This window comes from Ambystoma mexicanum, chromosome 5q (genome assembly GCF_040938575.1).
Source record: "Ambystoma mexicanum isolate Mex_15411 chromosome 5q, UKY_AmexF1_1, whole genome shotgun sequence".
Lineage (NCBI taxonomy): Eukaryota > Metazoa > Chordata > Amphibia > Caudata > Ambystomatidae > Ambystoma > Ambystoma mexicanum.
This window is the reverse complement of record NC_090933.1, coordinates 511,560,615-511,582,333: the sequence shown is the minus strand read 5'-3', so window position 1 is coordinate 511,582,333 and position 21,719 is coordinate 511,560,615. Positions and strand designations below refer to the sequence as shown.

Below are 21,719 nucleotides of genomic sequence, written 5' to 3'. Positions count from 1 at the left end.
ATATGCAGATGATATGCTGCTGGCTTTGGCAGACCCTGAGAGATCCATACCACACACCCTGAGAGAATTGGAGGAATTAGGGGTGATCTCTGGCCTAAAAATTAATAGGAAAAAATCTGAGATCTTACTCCTGGAGGGAGATAAGGGGACAGTTGCAGAACTGGTGGGCTCTCGTGGGCTAAATGTAGCAGAGGAGGGTATTAAATATCTAGGGGTGACCCTCACACGTAAGGTTGACCTGTTATATAAGAATAATTACCCACACTTACTGACAAGGGTGAAGAATGAACTAGACAGATGGTGTCCGCTTAGGGTTTCCTGGTGGGGAAGAATCCAATCAGTTAAAATGAACATACTCCCCAGGGTCCTCTATTACTTTCACGCCCTCCCAGTAGCCGTCCCAGATTCGTTTTTTAAAGCACTGTCCATGGCCATATCGGGATATGTCTGGAATAGAAAACCACCGAGGTTGGCCAGAGCTATCCTCACGGCACCGATCAGGGCAGGGGGTCTAGCACTCCCACATTTTAAGAAATATTATCAAGCGGCGCAGCTTTGGGTTCTGAAGGAATGGCTGGGAGAAGACCAAAGGACAATATGGGCACTACAAGAAAGGGCGGTAGCTAGGACCCCTCTGGAGGACCTGCTGTGGAAACACAAACAATATAGACACCCAAACCTCAGAATCAGCGAGGTCATGAGAACTACTCTTAGCGCCTGGGATGACCAAACCAAGAAGGGGCTTATGAGCACCTCACTAGCCCCATTTAGACCCATCTGTCGGAACCCGCAGTTCCCCCCGGCACTAGAGCCCGGGGCCTTTGAGGATTGTGAAACAGCAGGGTGTAGGAAAATCAGAGAAATGTTCCAGGACAATGAAATAAGGACATTTGCGGAATGTAACAGATTGTGGAACCTGACAGACGCCGAAAGGTATAAATATGAGCAATTGAAACATTGGCTTTCCACTCCCGAGGTATACCAGGCGGCCTCGAGAGACGAAACAAACTTCGATAACTATATAATAACTAACCCTGGAGACAAAAAACTGGTGTCATCATTATATCAGTTTATCAATACGACAGAAGAAGAAATCAAATGGGCATATATGAGGAGATGGGAAGGCACACTAGAGAAAGGTATAACCAGGAAGCAATGAGAAGAATTATGGGGGAGAATCCTGAAACTCACCAGAGCGGTTCAAACAAGAGATATGTGGCTCAAAATAGTCATGCAATGGCACTACACCCCAGAGAGGCTCAAATCCATGTACCCGAAATTGTCAGACCAATGCTGGCGAGGGTGCCGGGAACCAGGCACCTGGAGACATATCTGGTGGGACTGCGGTGTGGTAAAGGGCTTCTGGAGAGAAGTGCAAGCGGAAATGAGCAAAATCTTTCCAGGGACGGACCACATGGACGAACGGGTGTGGATGTGCGGACTCATAGACCCACAGGCCAAAAAACTCCACAAATCCCAATGGAGAAGCTTCATGGGCCTAGTCATCGCGGCTTGGGCGACTATAGCCCAGAACTGGAAAAAACAAGATCCACCTTTGGTATTCTCCTGGTTACATGAAGTCTAGTCGCAAATGACCATGGAAACGCAGCAGCTTCAGGATCAGAAGACCTTCTTCATGAAAGAATGGGGGCCGGTGCTGGAGTACCTAAGGTCGGACTACATGGAACAATGGTGCCCGCTCAATATTAGAATATCAGACATTTGCGGCTTGTAAATCTTTCCCCGAAACAAAACCGAATAGGACCCTCATCTTCCAGAGGGGTGGGTGGGGAAGGGGGGGGGTTGAGAAGGATGATTATTGTGTTGATGTTTATACATGAAAATAATAAAAATGTGTTTTAAAAAAATGTTTTAAAAAATGTAAAAATCAAAAAAAAATCACATGCTGTGCATAGCCCGACATCCAGTGGTCACTGTGGAGTATTGCATTTTGTTTTTGTTTTTCGTAGTCGAAAAGGGGACGTCGACAAGGCGTGTCTGTAACACTATCCCTATAGTGACGTGCAGTGTACCCACAATCCCTCACGCGTCGAGGTCCCTCAGATATTTGTTTTCCGCCCAGATATTGGTCGCCTTAACGCAGAGCTCGTTCGAGAGAAATTGCAAAACATTTACTCGACCCTTTGGTTGTTATTTATTATACATTACATTAGATCCCTCCTTCGACGGCGAAGTTGTTTCACCGCCGATAAGAACTTCGACGGTGGTGACTGAGACGGAGGAGATCCTTCGACGCTGCCGAACACGTGGCCCGGCCTCGCCGGCCTAAGACAGTAGGGAGAGTGGGGGTCGTGGGACATTTCTTTCTACTTCTAAGAATGCCTTTCTCTTTCACCCCCTTTCCTTCGGGGTCGTTATCACTTTTAATTGTATCCTCAGCTATGTAGAGGACTCCGTTTAGATTTTGCCCACGCTGTAAGGGCAAATTCACATGGAAAGATAAACACAAGTGGTGTAACCGTTGCTTACTCCTCGACCCGAGGACGGCTGTGCGGCCTGTAAACTTCTTTGCCCAAAAACTTTAAAGGACCGCAGGGTCAAGAGGTGGGCAGCCTATGCTATGTCTACAGCTGATTCCTCACCCGCCGCCACCGCCGCCGAGTGTGACGAGGACAGTGATAACCCGACCTCCGTTTCGGAGGTTGTAGACCTCTCTAAGGAGCGTACCCGCTCCTCAGCGTCTGTCCCCGGCCCCGACATGTTCGGCTCACGCCCTACTTATGGGGATGAACACCCCGGCGACACTGACAAACACAGAAAACATAAACATAAGCATACAACCCCCGGCACTTCTTCGTCAAAGACGAAGAAAGCTCTAGCGCCAACGGAGACGCCGGGCCCACCGGCGTCCTCCACCGACCGTAAGGGTCGCAAGCCCTCCCCACCACCGCAGACGCGACTAGCGACTAGGCTACCTGCAGACAAGGGCGCTACCACCAAAACACCAGGCGACGCGCCTCGTAAGAGTGCGACCGTCGCCGAAAGAGACTTGGCACCGCCCAGCACGACGCCGGACGAACCCTCGACGGAGAAATTAATCGTCGAGAGCTTGGCTCGTAGAGTTTCCACTGACAGCCAGAGACGGACGGCGAGTGATACGCCGAAGCCTGCTCACAAGGCCAGGGAGATGCCGAGAATGCCGGAAGGGAGGCAGGGACCGCTCCCGCGGTCGAAGGAAGGCCCTAGCCTATGAGAAGGTTTCTCTGAAGGCGAAGGGACTTTATCCTCAACGTTATGGGACAGATCTAGACGGCTACAGGCAGAGGAGCCTCCTTTTTCGCCTCCAGACCGTTCTGGGTTACCACATTGGACATTTGAGAGATTCCAATCATGTATGGACAAGCTGGATAGATTTATGTCCACTCCTGAACATAAACACCCAAGACGCCAAGGGAGGTACTTCATGAGGACCCCAGGGCCGAATATCCTAGACTATTTCAACCCCTTCAAATGGAGACTAATACTTATGACCTCACTGAAGAAGACTCTCACTTCCAAGAGGATGAGGAGTTCTTAAATAGCTTAAATAGTGAAGACCAACAAAACCCTGAAGAAGAAGGTTTTGAGGAAAACCCTGACATAGGTGGGGGGGCTTCGAAGAAGACCCAGATGAAGGTGGCTCACAGCCTTGGCAGTCCCCAACAGCGTCTACAGACCCTGAGATCCTGAACCTTTCCTCTCCTCAAACCACACCAGTCAGGAACCCGTCACCTATAGATGACCAACCCACTTTCAACGCGCTACTACGTAAAGCAGCAGCGCACTTTGAAATTGAGACTGGGGAAATTACTCCCGATATTGATTTTGTAGAAAAAATCATTAAGGAAAAACCTCCCACTAGCCAGACAATTCCCCTCCTCGCCTCAGTTAAGAGACGAATCATCCCATCGCTGTCTACACCCGCGTTGGTTAGAGGGGTCAACCCTAGAATTGAAAAACTGTTTACTCCCTCTCCTTCGGACCCATTATACATTAAGGGTCACTCAATACCAGGTTCCTTGGTGCTAACTACCATAAGGAAAAGGGCAGGGGTTCCGCTATCAACTAGCGAAGTACCCCCGGACAAGAAAGGAAAGAAACTCTACGCCCTGGGTAAGAGAATTACAGCCTCGGCAGCTTTTTCCACCAGAATTGCCAATAATAATACCTTACTGGCAAGTTATGCTGATGCCCAATGGGGAAAGTTACGCCAAGACCTCGAGGAAGTCCCTGAGCCCTTAAGAACTCGCTTTTTAACCACTGTAACGGAAGGAACTCTGGTTAACCAGAGCATCATTAAAAACACACTTGATGGTGCAGAAACGGCTGGCTGTTCTTTAGTCCAGGGGATACTTCTGAAGCGTCATGTCTGGCTCCGCAACTCAGGTTTTAAGCCAGAAACCCAGGCGTGACTGATTAATAAACCAATAGAGGATTCTAACCTCTTTGGGAAAGCGGTGGACGACGCACTGGAGACCGCAAAGAAGGATTTCGACACCCTAAAGACTTTAGACCAGATCTCAAGGCCTCCCAATAAGTGAGGATTCGGCAACAAACGCTTTTTTCAAGGCCAACAGCAACAACAGCAGCAGTACACTGCAGGCAACTGGTCCTCTACTCAGGGAACCAGTGGCCAATACACTCAAAGAGGACAACGCCGTGGCAAGGGTAGAGGTCGGGGCCCCACTCCCAGAGGTTCCCCGGCTACCAACACCAAATGACCCAAAGGTTCGGGTCCCCTCCCATGCATCACCGGTCGGGGGCCGGTTAACATCTTTCCTACCAGCATGGGAGGGAATAACATCAGACCGCTGGGTATTGTCAACTATAGCCTGCGGTTACTGCATAGAATTCAGTCGGTCCCCCACGTACAGACCCCCAAGGGGACGACGCCTATCACCGGAGCACCTCACCATCCTTCTTCAAGAAGTGGAACTGCTGCTACTAAAAGGAGCAATAGAGGTTATGCCTCTATCACAGGTAACGGAAGGTATTTATTCAGTGTACTTCCTTGTACTCAAAAAGGACTTAACCATGCGCCCTGTATTAGATCTGCGCCCAGCAAACAAATTTGTCAAACCTCAAAGATTTTGCATGGTGACCTTAAAGGAAGTAATCCCCCTGCTTTCACAGGGAGATTACATGACAACACTGGACATGAAAGATGCATACTTTCATATTTTAATATTGCCAGCGCACAGAAAATACCTCAGGTTCATGATAGAGGGCAAACACTACCAGTTCAAAGTGCTACCCTTCGGCATAGCGTCAGCGCCGAGGGTATTCACGAAAGTACTGGCAATGGCAGCGGCCCACCTGCGCAGGTTGTCCATCCCAGTATACCCTTACCTCGACGATTGGCTCATAACAGGGGATTCTTACGAGACATGCTTCTCAAATACCCAAAAGACTGTAGACCTTTTGTTCCAACTGGGCTCCTCCATCAACGAGAAGAAGTCCAGCCTAGACCCCAGCCAGATCAAACGATTCCTAGGGGCTCTAATTCGAACAAAGGACGGCCTTGTCTTCCCCTCCAATGAGAGGGTCCAAAATATGCTGTTTCAGATCCCTCAATATGTGGCCGGTCGAGAGGTGACGGTACGCAAAGCAATGCGTTTGCTAGGAATGATGGCGTCATGTATATATTAGGCACCTCACGCGCACCTGCGCATGTGCCCAATACAAGAGTGGCTCAACAGCCAGTGGTATCAGGCCAGCGGACAATGGAACGATCTAGTGGTGGTCTCGCAGGCCTTGGTTCTCTCGCTACGGTGGTGGTCGAAGGAAAACCTTGTAATGGGGAAACCATTCGCCACCCCCGCGTTGGAAGCCACTCTAGCAACAGAAGCATCCCTCACAGGATGGGGGGCTCACCTATCCCATCAGACTGCACATGGAGTTTGGACTCCGAGTGTAGCGTCCAAACACATAAACTTGCTGGAACTGCTAGCGGTCTTCAAAGCACTGAAGGCTTTCCAGGCACACCTGCAAGGGAAGACAGTGATGGTCCTCACAGACAGCACCACAACCATATACTACCTGAACAAGCAAGGGGGCACACACTCTCCAGGACTGTCCAAGCTGTCCCAGAATATCTGGAAGTGGGCTCTCAAACACAACATGTTCCTGTTGTCACAACATGTACCAGGGGAACTCAATCTGCTAGCAGACAAACTCAGCAGAGACTTCCCTCTGCCCGCAGAGTACGAATGGCGGTTACGAGAAGACATTGTCTTCGACGTTTTCAGACAATGGGGATTCCCAGAAATAGATCTGTTTGCCACTCTGGAGAACTCCCAATGCCAAGATTACGCCTCCGGGTACCCCCAGAACCGATCCAAGGGGAACGGTCTCTGGATAACATGGTCAGGGAAATTTGTTTACGCTTTTCCCCCGACTCCCCTTCTCAACAAAATAGTGCACAAGATGCACCAGGAACCAGTCACCATGATACTAGTGGCCCCTATGTGGGCCCGGCAGCCATGGTTCACTCACCTGATGGAGATGTGTCTATCTCCACCGGTGAAACTTCCCTGCCCATACAACATGCTGTCACAGGACTGGGGCAAGACGATACACCCATGCCCACAGACCATGAACTTAGCAGCCTGGCTCCTTAGGTCATAGAATTTGGACATTTACAGCTCCCTCAAAGATGCATGGACATTCTTAGGGAGGCTAGAAAACCTAACACTCGTTACTGCTATTCTAGCAAGTGAAAGAGATTCGTCATCTGGTGTAGAGTTAAGAGCATCAACCCCGTTGACTGCTCTCCCACAAAGATTGTTCTTTACCTGACTCACTTATTAGACTCAGGATTGGTCTTTCATTCTATTAAAGTTCATCTAGCTGCACTTTCGCATACACCACTTCTCAACTCAAAGTGTCATGGTAGAAAGTCCCAGTTATTAAAGCCTTCATGGAGGGAGTAAAGAGGATACACCCTCCTATAGCTAACCCAGCTCCCGGATGGGACCTAAATGTGGTACTTACCAGGTTTATGGGCTCACCCTTTGAACCCATGCAGAAAGCATCCCTTAAGAACCTCACTCTTAAAACTGCTTTGTTAATAGCTTTCACCTCCATTAGGAGAGTGAGTGAACTACAAGCGCTCTCTATACTAGACCCCTTTGTAACGGTTCACAAGGATAAGGTGGTTTTACGCACACATCCTAGGTTTGCACCAAAATTTATTTCTAAATTCCATGTCAACTAGTCAATAGAACTACCAACGTTCTTTCAAAACCCTTCAAATTTGGGAGAAAGGAGCCTGCATACACTGGATGTGCGCAGAGCCGTCATGTTTTATATGGAAAGAACTAGACCTCTGAGAAAGACTAATCAGTTCTTTGTCTCGGTGGCAGCAGGAGGAGAAGGAGATGCAGTTTCAAAATCCACTATATCTAAATGGATTGTCCAATGAATCACTCTCTGTTACACTCATCCTAAGAGAGAACTACCCTTCAAGCCGAGAGCACATTCTACTCGAGGCACTGGGGCTTCCATAGCATTCATTTCAAATGTCCCTCTTGAGTCCATTTGCAAAGCGGAAACCTGGAGTTCTGTACACACCTTTACAAAACACTACTGTCTAGATGCCCACTCTAGATCTGATTCCCAGGTGGGACAAGCAGTATTAAGACATCTTTTTTCTACTGTTCCTTCTCACAACCCACCTCCAACTCTGGGTACTGCTCGCTAGTCTATGCACAGCATGTGATTCTAAGCAGATTAACAAACATCAGAAGACAATGCATTACTTACTGTAAAAGCATTTCTGATGGTTGTATCTGCTTAGATTCACATGCGCCCACCCTTCCTACCTGCTCGGATGGAAGGAACATAGACATCCTTTATCTCTCTCTCCTTTCTGTACTCATTCACGTATAATAGGCAGAAAAATACAAACAGAGGGACCTCGACGCGTGAGGGATTGTGGGTACACTGCATGTCACTATAGGGATAGTGTTACAGACACGCCTTGTTGACGTTCCTTTTTTGACTACGAAAAACAAAATGCAATAATCCGCAGTGACCACTGGGTGTCGGACTATGCACAGCATGTGAATCTAAGCAAATACAACCATCAGAAATGCTTTTACGGCAAGTAATGCATTGTCATGTTTTTTATGAGGTCTTGAGTTATGTGCTGGCATGGGTATGTGACATATCGTGAACCCTTTGGGTTTGTCGTCTAATGCCCGACGCACAGCCGTGCACGCGATTTCCATGCACACCTGTTGTATAAAGTAACTTTTTGGTGCTTCATATCTAAATTGCTCAATCTTACCTTTGGCTGGTAAGGTTTGGTAGCTGGTGGTGGAGTCTGGTAACAGAGATCCAGGGTTTCTGGCTTATTGCCATGGGCGGCGAGGACCAGCACAAGACCGGCTAGGCTTCTGAAGCACCGGTGCTGATGCGCCTGATGTTTTTCTTTGAAGCTGCCGGGACTTCTGGGACACGTAGTCCACAAGGTATCTGTCGGCACACAGGGCACAGAAGTAATTAAGAATTCACACTCAGCTACTCAAGCGACGTGGATTCAGCTGTAATCGGTAATGAAGACTACACTATCCTGTGAATGAGGTCAGTCACTATTTAGCCCGTCACACTGTTCAAATCAAAAAGCCCACATGCTGCTTTATAAAATCACAGTGCGTGTATGCAGCATATTAGCAGGAATTGCAGATCAGAGATTACACTTCTGTTCGCATAAAATGGCACTTTCAAAATATTACTGGCACGCCCTGTCGACGTCCCTTTTCGAGTTTCGAAAACAACAACTGTAATACTCTGCAGCTACCACTAGATGTCAGCCTATGCACAGCATTTGAATCTAAGCAGATACAAGCATCAGAAATATGTTTACGATGAGTAATGTATCATATATTTCTGAGGCTTGTGGAATCTGCTTAGATCACATGCTGTGCATAGGCCGACATCTAGTGGAAGCTGCGGATTATTACAGTTTGTTTTTCGAAACTCGAAAATGGGCGTCGACACAGGGCGTGCCAGTAATACTATCCCTAGTGTGACGTCCACTGTACCCAAGATCCCTCACGCGTCTAGGATCCTCAGATTGTTTTTTTCCGCCATACTGGTCGGAAGCATCTTGCGGAGTCCCCTGGCCTTAGCCATACTTTTGCTACTTTTGCTAAAATTATAAAATAATAATCTATTGACATCCTTCCCCACCCCAACGTCGAACTTCGACACTCGACGCCGGCTGGAGAAGAAATCGACCGTCGGCTGCTGCACGACGGATTTGGGCCTCGGAAGGCCGCTAGCTTCGGCCCGGGCCTGGTAGGCCGCTGGCCTCGGCCCTGCAAGTAGGGAGAGTGGGGGGTGGTACATACTCTACACTCTTGGTATATAGGTACACCTTATACATTTCCTACACTTAACAGCCCGCTGCCTCAAGGTGCGTATGGAGGGTACCCCTTTTCAATTCTGCCCCAAGTGCAACCGCAAATACCCTTGGGTCGACAGGCACGCCACGTGCAATCTCTGCTTGCTGAGGGACCACCCCGAAGCGAACTGCAGAGCGTGTAGTAGGTTTAAACCTAAGACAATTAAGGACCGTTCGACGAAGCGTTGGGCCCACCACGCCAGGCAGGCGGCCATGGCAGCGGAGGGCGCCTTCAGCGATGGCAGCGACGCCGTACTTTCGGACGGCGAGGGCATTACGGCGTCGAAAGACAGCTGAGCGCAAGTCCCCGACCTCAGAAGGTCGTCCGGCAGGGCAGCTATGGGGAACAACACCGGCGACGCAAGCGCTTCACATTCTACACACACTAAACACACTAAGTCCAACCGAGACTCGACGACGTCGAGTTCTCGGAAAGAAGCACAGACAGAACGGTCCGATTCGGTGTCCTCTGGGCGCTCTCGATCAAGATCGCCGCATGACTCCAGGCAATCATCCACTCTTGCCAAGAGTGCCTCGCTCCCTAGGCTAACAGAAGTTCGATCGTCGGAAGACGAAGACGACTTCCACCCCCAGGCCGCGCTCCAGGAGGCGGAGCCCGCAATTAAAGCCAGCGAGGCCCCACGCTCGAAGGACAGGGACACCTCTCCCGATCCTCGACGCCAGGCGTCGAAAAACTCCAGAGCCACTAAGGGACAGGGAAAACATTTTTCTACGCACGGGGAGGGGGGAAAACAGCAGAAGAAACTACCTGCACATTCTTCCACACCTGTGAAACACTCCACCCCCCCTAAACAGACAGACAAGCCCAGGTCTGCTGATAGGTCCACAACCAGCAAAGATACTCAAGATAAATCCCATAGACTTGCTGAGAGAGTCATTCCCAGTTCCAAAAAATGGTCCAGTGAAGACATAGACAGGGTCATGTCAAGAATGTCTTCTTTGGCTAATTTTTATGATAAAAATCCAGAACATTTCCTCTCGTATGATCCACAAGGGGCCACACCCTCAGGCTCTACTCATCCTATCCCCCCGAGTAAGAAGGCCCGGTTTGAAACCCCGATGAGGTCTGAACCCTTCGAGGTACAACCTTACGCTACACCATACTCACGGTATCAAGGAGAGGCTTCCTTTTGTGGAGACCAAGAATTTGGTATGATAGAAGAGCAAACCGGGACGGGCTACTATGGGGATGATGAGGACCAGGAAGAAGAAGAGGATGACCCGGAAACATACAGAGTAGATTCCCCGGTAGAGAACGAAGCCCCGGTTACCGACTCCCCGGTCGATAACCAGCCCCTCCTAAATGAGGTTCTCGTTCGCGCAGCAGAACATTTCCACATTGACACCCACGGGGTACAGGAGGAAAGGGACTTCGCAGAAGAGTTAGTGGGAGAAAGGAGTCCAGTCGCCCAGACCATCCCTATCCTTAAATCCATTCAGCAGAGAATAGATCCGTCCCTGGTGAACCCAAACCTCACCAGAGCAGTCGATCCCAGGGTTGAAAAACTTTTCAGGGCAGCTCAGTCTGACCCTCTCTATATAAGAGGACATCTGAAGCCAGACTCCCTAGTTGTTACCAACACTCGTAAGAGGGCTGGAACACCCTTGTCTTCGTCAGAAGCTCCTCCTGACAAGGAGAGCAAAAAACTATACGATTTCAGCAGGAAGGTAGCCTCAACGTCCGCCTATCAAGCAAGGATTGCTAACTACACCACCCTGTTGGCCAGCTACAACTGCCATCAGTGGGAAGAAGTCGCGGCTCTCATAGCCTCTGCTCCTGAACTGTTAAAGGGCCAATTAGTGCGGATTTCCGCAGAGGGTAGAGCCGTGTCTGGTTGCATTTGAAAGCAACCTTCGACGCCGCGGACAACGCAGGCAGATTGATAGCAGAAGGTACTGTTATCAAGAGACATGCGTGGTTACGGCAGTCTGGTTTTAAGGCAGAAACTCAGGCATCATTGTTAGACAAACCGGTGGAAGCCGATCTGTTTGGTAAGGCTGTCGAAGATGCACTGAAAAATGCCAAGGACGAATACGAGACACTCAAATCCCTTCGCCAGTTAACCAATAAACCAGAGAGGGAATAGTAATTTTCGTCGCCCACGCGGCCAAAATTCCCAGAGAGGATCTAACTATTCCCAGGGGCAGGGTACACAGTGGAACAACAACCAACAGTCTACCCAGGGTTACGGCAGAGGTAATAAGAGAGGTTGTGGTAAAGGCAGAGGCAGCCCCAGCAAAGGAGGCGGCACGCCTCCACCAAAGCAGTGACGCTCAGTTCAGGGTCCCTTCTCACGCAACCCCAGTAGGGGGACGCATTTCAAACTTCACCCAGGCTTGGGAAGGGATCACATCAGACAGATGGGTGCTGTCAACAGTATCCACGGGATATTGTATAGAGCTACTGCAGCGTCCCCGGAACCATCCTCCACGACAAAGAGTACACTCCTGAGAACATCAGAAGATTCTCCTCGAGGAGATCGCCATTCTGCTAGAAAAGGACGCGATAGAACTCGTCCCGGGACACCAGGTAAACAAGGGTATTTATTCAACTTACTTCCTTGTGCCAAAGAAAGACTTGACAATGCGCCCAGTATTGGACTTACGGCCTGCCAACAAGTATGTCAAGCCCCAAAAATTTCATATGACCACGTTACAAGAGGTAATCCCCCTCCTAAAAAAGGGGGATTACATGGCAACCTTGGATATGAAAGATGCTTATTTTCATATTTCCATGTTCCCAGCGCACAGAAAGTACTTGCGCTTCAAGGTGGACAGTCGCCACTACCAATTCAAGGTACTGCCCTTCGGGATAGCTTCAGCACCAAGGGTATTCACCAAGATACTGGCGGTGGCGGCTGCACACCTACGCAGGGAGACAATCCCAGTGTACCCTTATCTGGACGACTGGCTCATAACGGGGGAAACCCCAGGAATTTGCAGGACAAACATTCAAAAGACTATCGACCTCCTCCACGAATTAGGCTTCTCAATCAACGAGAAGAAGTCAAGCCTGGTGCCAAGCACCTGAAAACAATTCCTAGGAGCAATCCTGGATACCCAGGAGGGGTTGACCGTTCCTTCAGAAGAAAGAATTAGGAATATACTTCTGCAAATTCCGCATTATCAGTCCGGTCAACAAATAACGGTACGCAAAGCAATGCGTTTACTGGGCATGATGGCGTCATGCATTTACCTGGTCCCCCACGCGCGCCTGCGCATGCGTCCCATACAGGAATGGTTGGCGAAACAGTGGTCTCAGGCAAGTGGTCAGTGGGACGATCTAGTGGTCGTTTCGCCAACACTGGTACAAAGCCCTCACTGGTGGACAAGAGAGAATCTCGCAAAGGGGAAACCCTTTTACGATCCCGAAGTACAGGCAGTAGTCACTACAGATGCATGTCTGACTGGGTGGGGAGCCCACCATCTCCACCACACAGCTCAGGGTCTCTGGTCTCACTCAGTGGCCAAGAACCATATCAACCTGCTAGAGCTTCTGGCAGTATTCAGAGCGCTTCAGGCGTTCAAGCCCTATCTACTAAACCTGTCAGTGCAAATCCGGACGGACAGCACCACAGCCATGTTCTACCTGACCAAGCAAGGAGGGACTCGCTCGCCAAATCTGTCCAAGCTTGCCCAGAAAATCTGGATATGGGCACTCAAACGGAACATCTTCCTGTCATCACAACATGTTCCAGGGGAGCTCAATTCCCTAGCGGATGCTCTGAGCAGAGACTCCCTCCCAGAGGAACACGAATGGGTTCTTCACAGAGAGGTCGTAGAAGATCTCTTCTCTCAGTGGGGTTTCCCCACTATAGACTTATTCGCCACAAGCGAAAACAGACAATGCCCAGGATTTGCATCCAGGTTCCCCCAACCAAACTCCCAGGGGAATGCCCTGTGGATGAACTGGTCAGGGATGTTTGCGTACGCTTTTCCACCAACTCCTCATCAGGAAGGTGGTGAACAAGATGAACAGGGAATCGATGACGCTCGTCCTAGTTGCTCCCATGTGGGCAAGACAACCGTGGTTCCCACACCTACGCAGGATGGCGGTGTGCGAGCCCATCAAACTTCTAGCCTGGTACTACCTACTGTCCCAGCACCAAGGTCAAACAGTGCACCAGCAACCCAACTCAATGAACCTGGCAGCATGGCTCCTGATGTCATAGAGTTTGGACACCTCAATTTGCCACAGAGGTGTATGGACATCCTAAAGGAATCTAGGAAACCAAACACAAGACACTGTAACTTTGACAAGTGGAAGAGGTTCGTTATCTGGTGCCTGAGTAAACAAATCAACCCAGTTGATTGCACTCCTTCCACTATTGTTACATACTTGCTCCACCTGCTAGATGCAGGATTGGTTTTTAACTCACTGAAAGTACACCTGGCAGCCCTCTCGGCTTACACCACTTCCCACAGCAAGGTGTCGTGGTGGAAAGTACCAGTAGTTAAAGCCTTCATGGAAGGAGTAAAGAGACTTCACCCTCCTATTTCAAACCCACCACCAGGGTGGGACCTTAATGTGGTGCTAGCCAAGCTCATGGGCCCCCCTTTCGAACCCATGCATAAAAGCAGTCTCAAACACCTGACTTATAAAACGGCCTTCTTAGTAGCTATTACTTCTATAAGAAGGGTCAGTGAAATTCAGGCTCTGTCAGTGCAGGATCCCTTCTTTACTATCCATAAAGACAAACTGGTTTTACGCACACACCCTAGGTTCTCACCTAAATTTATATCTAAATTCCATGTAAACCAGTCCATCGAGCTTCCGGCTTTCTTCCAGAACCCGCAAAGCTCGGCTGAGGTGAAACTACACACCCTAGATGTGCGTAGGGCGGTCCTCGACTATGTAAATAAAACAAGACCGCTAAGGAAAACAGATCAACTGTTTGTCTCCGTAGCTACAGGCAGAGAGGGGGATCGCGTCTCTAAAGGTGCCATCTCGAAGTGGATTATTAACTGTATCAAGCTGTGTTACTTACTCTCTGAAAAGACTCTGCCTTTTACGCCAAAGGCCCACTCTACTAGAGGCATTGGGGCTACTCTGGCTTTCATTGCAAATGTTCCCCTTGACACCATTTTCAAAGCAGCTACTTGGAGCTCTATTCACACTTTTACTCAGCATTACTGCATTGACACCCATTCCAAGGCAGATACACAAGTGGGACAAGCGGTTCTAAGACACTTATTTGCTCATGACCCTTCTCACATCCCACCTCCTTCTAGTACTGCTTGCTAATCTATGCACAGCATATGATCTAAGCAGATTCCACAAGCCTCAGAAGGGATACATTACTCACAGTAATCGTATTTCTGATGCTTGTATCTGCTTAGATTCACATGCGACCCACCCTTCCTCCCCTCCGAGAGAAGGCGCATGATTGCTTGTAGTCCTACCTTTCTGTCTATCTGCTTGGATTATCTGTACTCACGCTACTCCTCATGCTACCTCATGTCAGAAAAAATACAATCTGAGGATCCTAGACGCGTGAGGGATCTTGGGTACAGTGGACGTCACACTAGGGATAGTATTACTGGCACGCCCTGTGTCGACGCCCATTTTCGAGTTTCGAAAAACAAACTGTAATACTCCGCAGCTTCCACTAGATGTCGGCCTATGCACAGCATGTGAATCTAAGCAGATACAAGCATCAGAAATATGATTACGGTGAGTAATGTATCATATATATATTTCTGAGGCTTGTGGATCTGCTTAGATCACATGCTGTGCATAGGCCGACATCTAGTGGAAGCTGCGGAGTATTACAGTTTGTTTTTCGAAAATCGAAAAAGGGCGTCGACACAGGGCGTGCCAGTAATACTATCCCTAGTGTGACGTCCACTGTACCCATGATCCCTCACGCGTCTAGGATCCCCAGATTGTTTTTTTCCGCCATTCTGGTCGGAAGCACTTCATCGGAGTTCCCTGGCTTTGCCATATTTACACTTAAAACTAATTCTAATTTGCCCCATTTTGTCACCCTTACGTCGACCAGCATCTCGACGCCGAACCGGGGAGGAGATCAACGTCGAAACCCGACGGATTGGGCCTTGAGGCTTCCGCCTCGGCTCGGGCCTGGGCCGCTGGCCTCGGCCCTACAAGTAGGGAGAGTGGGGGGTGGTACACTTCCACACTCGGTTATAGACACCTTCTTACCTACACACACTTGCCCGCTGCCCACAGGCGCGTATGGAGGGTACGCCCTTTCAGTTTTGCCCCAAGTGTAATAAGAAATACCCTTGGGTAGATAAGCACGCTACGTGCAACCTTTGCCTGCCCAGAGACCACCCCGAGGCGGGTTGCAGGGCCTGTAGCAGGTTTAAGACAAAGACTCTTAAGGACCGCTCCACCAAGCGTTGGGCCCACCACGCCAAGCTAGCAGCTATGGAGGCGGAGGGTACCTTCAGCGACGGCAGCGACGCCGGACTTTCAGACGGCGAGGGCACCAAGGCGTCGAAAGACAGCCTAACGCACGTCCCCGGCCTCGGAAGGTCGTCCGTCCCGGCGACTATGGGGAAGTCCCCCGGCGACAAGAGCGTTACACATACACACGCTAAACACAAAAAACCCACCCGAGATTCGACGTCGTCGAAACCTCGGAAAGAGGCACAGAAGGAGCGGTCCGAAAGGACGTCCTCTGGGCGTTCCCGGTCGAGGTCGCCGCACGACGTCAGGCAAGCCTCCACACTTGCACATAGTGCCTCGCCCATTAACATCACGGAAGATCACTCGTCCGGAGACGAACACGGCTTCCATCCCCAGCCTGCACCCCAGGGAAAGGGTACATCACTTGGGAGTGAGGAGGGCCCAGTTTCGAAGCCTAGGTCGAAACACAGGGATTCCACCTCCGATCCTCGACGCCAGGCGTCGAAAGATAAGGGAAAGGGTAAACACACTTCCACCCACGGGGAAGGGGGTAAGCAACAAAGGAAACAACCCTTGCAATCCCCCACAACAATAGAACTGACTTCCCCGTCCAAGTCTTCTCAGGGACAGTCCATAGAGAGTTCCAGCAAGGTCACCCCAAGCTCAAAACTCTGGTCATGCGAGGACATTGACAGAGTAATGTCAAGGATGTCCTCCTTAGCAAATTTCTTCGAAAGACACCCTGACCAACTACTAGCTTTAAACCATCAGGAATCTTCTCCCTCAGGTTCAAGGGACCCTATCCCTTCAAATAAAAGGCCCGGGTCGAGACACCAGTAAAGGCTTCAGACCCCTTCGAGGTCCAACCCTATTCTTGCCTTTTCCCTACAGGCCAAGGAGACTCTTCCCTTATAGAGGGCCAGGATTTTGAGACACCAGAAGATCTCGCAGTGTCAGATTATTACGGGGAGGACGAAGACGAGGATGAGCCAGAAAATAGCCCAGATATTTTCAGAATGGACTCACCAGTCGAAAGGGAAGCCCCAGTGTCTGATTCCCCAATAGATAATCAGCCCCTCCTGAATGAACTGCTCTCTCGGGCAGCTAACCACTTCCACATAGACACACAAGGTGTCCAAGAAGAGAGGGACTTCGCGGAGGAACTAATAGGGGAAAGGAAGACAGTAGCCCAGACCATTCCCATCCTGAAATCTATTCAACGCAGAATAGCACCATCCCTTGTCAACCCAAACCTGACAAGACCTGTAAACCCGAGAGTAGAGAAGCTGTTTAAAGCAGCCCAGTCGGACCCTCTATATATTAGAGGCCAACTTAAGCCAGACTCTCTAGTCGTAACTAACACCCGCAAGAGAGCTGGAACCCCATTATCTTCCTCGGAGGCTCCCCCCGACAAGGAAAGTAAGAAACTCTATGGTTTTGGTAGAAAAGTAGCTTCCACGGCAGCCTACCAAACCAGAATCGCGAATTCCACCACACTGTTGGCCAGCTACAACTGCCATCAGTGGGAAGAAGTGGCAGCACTAATAGATTCCGCTCCCGAACCCCTTAAGAGCCAGCTATCTCGCATTTGTGCAGAGGGAAGAAACGTCTCAGGCTGCATTTTAAAAGCAACTTTAGACGCCGCAGACAATGCGGGTAGAATTATAGCAGAGGGGACTGTCATCAAAAGACATGCTTGGTTGAGGCAGTCGGGATTCAGAGCAGAAACACAAGCTGCACTCTTAGACAAACCAGTGGAAAGTGATCTCCTGTTTGGAAAGGCAGTCGAGGACGCACTAAAAAACGCTAAGGAGGAATTCGACACCCTCAAATCCCTTGGCCAGTTAACTACAAAACCACCTAACCAAAGAGGGAACGGCAATTTTCGTCGCCCCCGCGGCCAAAATTCCAATAGAGGAAATAGCTATTCCCACACCCAGGGTACACAGTGGAACACCAACTCACAACTGTCTACCCAGGGGTATGGTAGGGCTAGTAGAAGAGGACGTGGTAGAGGCAGAGGCAGCCCCAGTAAAGGAGGCGGCACGCCTCCACCAAAGCAGTGACGCTCATTTCAGGGTCCCTTCCCATGCAACCCCAGTAGGGGGACGAATATCCAGCTTCACCCAGGCATGGGAAGGGATAACATCCGACAGATGGGTGCTGTCGACGGTATCCAAGGGGTACTGTATAGAACTACTGCAACGTCCCCGAAACCACCCTCCAAGACAAAAAGTCCACTCTTTAGAACATCAAAAGATCCTCCTCGAGGATATCTACAATCTGCTCCTAAAGGACGCGATAGAACTCGTCCCAGGACACCAGGTAAACAAGGGTATCTATTCAACTTACTTCCTTGTGCCAAAGAAAGATTTAACAATGCGCCCAGTATTGGACTTACGGCCTGCCAACAAGTATGTCAAGCCCCAAAAATTCCGTATGACCACGCTACAAGAGGTAATCCCACTCCTAAAAAAGGGGGATTACATGGCAACCTTGGATATGAAAGATGCCTATTTTCATATTTCTATGCTCCCGGCGCACAGAAAATACTTGCGCTTCAAGGTGGACAGTCGCCACTACCAATTCAAGGTACTGCCCTTCGGGATAGCTTCAGCACCAAGGGTATTCACCAAGGTACTGGCGGTGGCAGCTGCACACCTACGCAGGGAGGCAATCCCAGTGTACCCTTATCTAGACGACTGGCTCATAACGGGGGAAACCCCAGGAATCTGCAGATCAAACATTCAGAAGACTATCGACCTCCTCCACGAATTAGGCTTCTCTATCAACGAGAAGAAGTCAAGTCTGGTGCCAAGCACCTCAAAACAGTTTCTAGGAGCTATCCTAGATACTCAGAGAGAATTGACCTTCCCTTCGGAAGAAAGAATTCGGAATATACTTCTGCAAATTCCGCATTATCAGTCAGGTCAACAAATAACAGTACGCAAAGCTATGCGGTTACTGGGCATGATGGCGTCATGCATTTACCTGGTCCCCCACGCGCGTCTGCGCATGCGTCCCATGCAGGAATGGTTGGCGAAACATTGGTCTCAGGCAAGTGGTCAGTGGGACGATCTAGTGGTCGTTTCGCCAACACTCGTACAGAGCCTACACTGGTGGACAAGAGAGAATATCGCAAAGGGGAAACCCTTTTACGATCCCGAAGTACAGGCAGTGGTTACTACAGATACATGCCTGACTGGGTGGGGAGCTCACCATCTCCACCACACAGCTCAGGGTCTCTGGTCTCACTCAGTAGCCAAGAACCACATCAATCTGCTAGAGCTTCTGGCAGTATTCCGAGCGCTGCAGGCGTTCGAGCCCCATCTACTGAACTTGTCGGTGCAGATCAGGACGGACAGCACGACAGCCATGTTCTATCTGAACAAGCAAGGAGGGACTCGTTCGCCAAATCTGTCCAAGCTTGCCCAGAAAATATGGATATGGGCACTCAGACGGAACATCTTCCTGTCATCGCAACATGTTCCAGGGGAGCTCAATTCCCTAGCGGATGCTCTAAGCAGAGACCCCCTCCCAGAAGAACACGAATGGGTCCTTCACAGAGACGTAGTAGAAGATCTCTTCTCTCAGTGGGGTTTCCCCACTATAGACCTATTCGCCACAAGCGAAAACAAACAATGCCCAGGATTTGCATCCAGGTTCCCCCAAACGGACTCCCAGGGGAATGCCCTGTGGATGAACTGGTCAGGGATGTTTGCGTACGCTTTTCCACCAACTCCTCTCATCAGGAAGGTGGTGTACAAGATGAACAAGGAATCAATGACGCTCATCCTAGTTGCTCCCATGTGGGCGAGACAACCATGGTTTCCACACCTACGCAGGATGGCGGTGTGCGAGCCCATCAGACTCCCAGCCTGGTACAACCTTCTGTCCCAGCAACAAGGTCAAACACTGCATCAGGAACCCAACTCTATGAACCTAGCAGCATGGCTCCTGAAGTCATAGAGTTTGGACATCTCAAATTACCACAGAGGTGTATGGGCATTCTAAAAGAGTCCAGGAAACCAAATACAAGACACTGTTACTTTGACAAGTGGAAAAGATTCGTTATCTGGTGCCAGAATAAACAAATCAACCCGGTTGATTGCACTCCTTCCAACGTTGTAACATACATGCTCCACCTGCTGGATGCAGGGTTGGTTTTTAACTCTCTGAAAGTACACCTGGCAGCCCTCTCGGCTTACACCACATCCCATAACAGGGTCTCGTGGTGGAAAGTACCAGTGGTTAAAGCCTTCATGGAAGGAGTAAAGAGACTTCACCCTCCTATTTCGAACCCACCGCCAGGATGGGACCTCAACGTGGTGCTAGCTAAGCTCATGGGGCCCCCCTTCGAACCCATGCATAAAAGTAGTCTCAAACACCTGACTTATAAAACGGCCTTCTTAGTAGCCATTACCTCCATAAGAAGGGTCAGTGAAATTCAGGCTCTGTCAGTGCAAGATCCTTTCTTTACTATCCACAAGGACAAACTGGTTTTACGCACACACCCTAGGTTCTCACCAAAATTCATATCCAAGTTCCATGTAAACCAGTCCATCGAGCTTCCGGCTTTCTTCCAAAACCCACAAAGCTCGGCTGAGGTGAAACTACACACCCTAGATGTGCGTAGGGCGGTCTTATACTATGTAAATAAAACCAGACCGCTAAGGAAAACAGATCAACTGTTTGTCTCCGTAGCTACAGGCAGAGAGGGGGATCGCGTCTCTAAGGGCGCTATCTCTAAGTGGATTATCAACTGTATACAGCTGTGTTACTCTCTTTCTAAAAAGACTCTGCCGTTTACACCAAGGGCCCACTCTACTAGAGGCATTGGGGCCACTCTGGCTTTCATTGCAAATGTTCCCCTCGACACCATTTGCAAAGCAGCTACTTGGAGCTCTATTCACACTTTTACTCAGCATTACTGCATTGACACTCATTCCAAGACAGATACACAAGTGGGACAAGCGGTTCTAAGACACCTGTTTGCTCATGACCCTTCTCACATCCCACCTCCTTCTTCTGGTACTGCTCGCTAATCTATGCACAGCATGTGATCTAAGCAGATCCACAAGCCTCAGAAGGGATACATTACTCACCGTAATCGTATTTCTGATGCTTGTATCTGCTTAGATTCACATGCGACCCACCCTTCCTCCCCTCCGAGAGAAGGCGCATGGTTGCTTGTAGTCTTACCTTTCTGTCTATCTGCTTGGACTATCTGTACTCACGCTACTCCTCATGCTACCTCATGTCAGGAAAAACACAATCTGGGGATCCTAGACGCGTGAGGGATCATGGGTACTGTGGACGTCACACTAGGGATAGTATTACTGGCACGCCCTGTGTCGACGCCCTTTTTCGATTTTCGAAAAACAAACTGTAATACTCCGCAGCTTCCACTAGATGTCGGCCTATGCACAGCATGTGAATCTAAGCAGATACAAGCATCAGAAATACGATTACGGTGAGTAATGTATCCCATATATATATATATATATATTCTAAGCTTACTAGTGTGCAGACATGCACACTTTGTCAGAGCTCTTCTCTCCCTCCTTCCCTCTTCCGATCTCTCATCTCTCCTATTTTCTCTCTCTCTCTCTCTTTCTCTGTCTCTCTCTCTCTCTCTCTCCTCTCTCTCTCTCTCTCTCTCTCTCTCTCTCTCTCTCTCTCTCTCTCTCTCTCTCTCTCTCTCTCTCATGAGAACTATTGTTTGAATTCCCAGATTTATATGAAGGAGAGGTTAATATGTGTGCTTTTAGTTGTATTTTGGCTTTACAGCTCTTAAAGCTAACAAGAATTCTGGGTGCTGTAATCACTACTTTAGGCCCACAGGATGTTATTAAGAAACTGAATTTTCCCCAAAGAGCTGTCCGCTAATACTCTAGTACAATGTGTGGTTTGCAT

General features: G+C 49.5%; 1 protein-coding gene across 2 annotated transcripts in view; it reads left to right on the top strand.

The window, feature by feature from the left end:
• Positions 1 to 21,719, top strand: part of CCDC178 (coiled-coil domain containing 178) — a 3,486,252-nt gene that overhangs the window by 357,978 nt on the left and 3,106,555 nt on the right. The window lies entirely within an intron of this gene.